Source organism: Myotis davidii, unplaced genomic scaffold (genome assembly GCF_000327345.1).
Source record: "Myotis davidii unplaced genomic scaffold, ASM32734v1 scaffold1438, whole genome shotgun sequence".
NCBI lineage: Eukaryota > Metazoa > Chordata > Mammalia > Chiroptera > Vespertilionidae > Myotis > Myotis davidii.
In genome coordinates, this window is record NW_006289558.1 from 164,739 (window position 1) to 167,687 (window position 2,949).

Here is a 2,949-nt window from a genome sequence, read left to right on the forward strand (position 1 = left end):
GAAAAGTTTCTCTTTCCCCCACCCCTTTTCGTTCTGTCCTCTTTGGATGGAAGTTCCTATACACATTTCCCACGTAAGGAATGAGGAGTGTGGCAGACTGAATAATGGCCCCCAAATAAGTTCACATCCTAGTCCCCAAAACTTGTTACCTTGTTTGGCAAAAATTAATCCGCAACTGTGATTAAATTAAGGGTCTTGTCATGCAGAGACTGCTCTGGATGAGACTCTAGTTGCAATCACATGTGTCCATATAAGAGGCAGACAGAGAGGATTGACACAGAGGAGGAGAAAGTAACGTGACCACAGAAGCCGAGATTGGGGGAATGGGGCCAGCAGTTCCCAGCAGCTGGAGAGGCAAGGACTGGACCCCTTAGCCTCCGAGGAGCCCAGAGCTGCCAACACCTTGATTTCAGTTTGGATTTCTGGACTCCACACGGTAAGGGAATAGATTTCTGTTGTGGGTTGTTGTTGTTGTTTTGTTATTAAATTTGTTGGGGTGACATTGGGCAACATGAACATGTAGGTTTCAGGTGTGGGTTTTTGTTACAAGGTCTGTATATTGCACCGTGTGCCCACCACCCAAAGTCAAATCTCCTCTTGTCAACATATATTAGGATCCCTTCTCCCCCTAGCCCCTTCCCTCTGGCAACCACCATACTGCTGTTTGTGTTCATGAGTTTCAGTTTTATATCCCACACTAGAAGCCTGGTGCATGAAATTCGTGCATGGGGTAAGGGGGCGTGGTGTCCCTCAGCCTGACCTGCACCCTCTCCAATCCAGGATCCCTCAGGGGATGTCCTTCTGACGGCTTAGGCCCTATCCCTGTGGTTCTCTGCTCCCTGTGGGGCCTGCCTGCTCCACACCACGGCGATGGGCAAGCAGGCCCTGCTGGGTGCTGTCTGCGGGCCGCACTTGGCTGCTGGACCCACATTGCCGGGGTGATGCCGCCAGCATCCTGCTCTGGCTGCTATGGGTGCCACCATCTTTGTCATAGAGTGACAGTTAATTTGCATATTACTCTTTTATTAGATAGGATTATTATTATCACAGAGAGGAAGGGAGAGGGATAGTTAGGAACATCAATGAGAGAGAAACATCAATCAGGTACCTCCTGCATGCCCCCTACTGGGGATGTGCCCACAACTAAGGTACATGCCCTTGACCAGAATCAAACCTGGGACCCTTCAGTCTGCAGGCCGATGCTCTATCCACTAAGCTAAACCAGTCAGTGACCCACATTTTCTTTATCCAGCCCTCTATCGTGGGACACTTAGGTTGCTTCCATGTCTCATCCACCATGAATAAAGCTGCGATGAACATAGGGATGCATATATATTTCCAAATACATGATTTTGAGTTTTTCCTGTATATACCCAGGAGTGGAATTGCTGGGTCGTATGGTAGCTCTGTTCTTAATTTTTTGAGGAACCGCCAGACCCCTTTCCATAGTGGTTGTACCAATCTGCATTCCCACCAGCAGTGAATGAGGGTTCCCTTTTTCTCACAACCTCTCCAACACTGTTATTGCTTGTCTTGTTGATAATGGCCACTCTAACAGGTGTAAGGTGGTGTCTCATTGTTTTGGTCTGCATTTCCCTAATTGCCAGTGAGGTTGAGCATCTTTTCATATATCTATTGGCTGTTCATATGTCTTCTTAAGAGAGGTGTATTTTTGGTTCTGAAGCAGAGCGTGGGGCAATGGCCACGGGGACAGACCAGGTGGTGGGTCTCAGCCTCATCATCGTGTGCCTCATCATCTTCACCTACTATACTGCCTGGGTGATTCTCGTGCCATTCACTGACAGCCAACATGTCATCAACAAGTGTTCCCTGCCCCGAACTTATGCTGTTGCCACCCCACTAGCTGCTGGCCTCCTGGTGCTCCTGTTTGTGGGACTGTTCATCACCTATGTGATGCTGAAAAACCAGAAGGTGACCAAAAAGGCCCGGTGAGGGCCCAGCGGGGATGCAGCTGCCTCCCCTCCAGTGCACGCCAAGGGCGGGGGCCCACAGGACCTGTGCAGGCACTGCAGCCGCTCAAGCACGGCTGTCCTGCAGACACTCCAGTTTTCCCAGCACCAGTTATTGAAGAGACTGTCTTTACTCCAATGTGCATTTCTGGCTCTTTTGTCAAAAATTATCTGTCCATATACATGTGATTTTATAGCTGGGCTCTCTATTCTGTTCCATTGATCTGTGTGTCTGTTCTTCTGCCAGTGCCATGCTGTTTTGATTATTGTAGCTCTGTTATAATTTGAAGTCAGATAGCGTGATACCTCCAACTTCATTCTTTTTTCTTCTCAGGATTACTTTGACTATTCGGGGTATTTCGTGGTTCCATACAAATCTGATGATTTGTTGTCCTATTTCTTTTTAAAAATAACATTGGGATTTTGATGGGGATTGCATTAAATCTGTACATTGCCTTTGGGTAATATGGCTATTCTAACTATGTTGATTCTTCCAATCCATCAGCACAGGATATGTTTCCATTTTGTTGTGTCTTTTTCAATCTCTTTTAATAATGCTTTGTAATTTTCAGTTTATAGGTCTTTCACATTCTTTGTTAAGTTTATTCCTAGGTATTTTATTCTTTTGGTTGCTATTGCAAAAGGAATTATTTTTTCCATTTCTCTTTCTGAAGTTTTGTTATTAGTATACAGGAAGGCAATGGATTTTTGCACATTGATTTTGTATCCTGCTACTTGACTGTACCTGTTCATTGTTTCTAATAGTTTTTTGGAAGAGTCTTTAGGGTTTTCTATATATAAAATCAGGTCATCCACAAAAAGTGACAGTTTGACTTCTTTTTTCCCTACTTAGTTGCATTTTGTTTCTTTCTCTTGCTTTATTGCTCTGGCTAAGACTTCTAGCACTATGTTGAATAAATGGTGAGAGTGGACATCCTTGTCTTGTTCCTGATCTTAGGGAAAAAGCTTTCAGTTTTCC

The 2,949-nt window shown here is 45.2% G+C and overlaps 1 pseudogene across 1 annotated transcript; it reads left to right on the forward strand.

Annotated features, from left to right (window-relative positions):
• Positions 1–1,683: 1,683 nt before the first annotated feature.
• Positions 1,684–2,060, forward strand: LOC102756669 (annotated as a pseudogene). The gene has a single exon (XR_001513579.1). The product of XR_001513579.1 is annotated as a dolichol phosphate-mannose biosynthesis regulatory protein pseudogene (transcript).
• Positions 2,061–2,949: the final 889 nt, after the last annotated feature.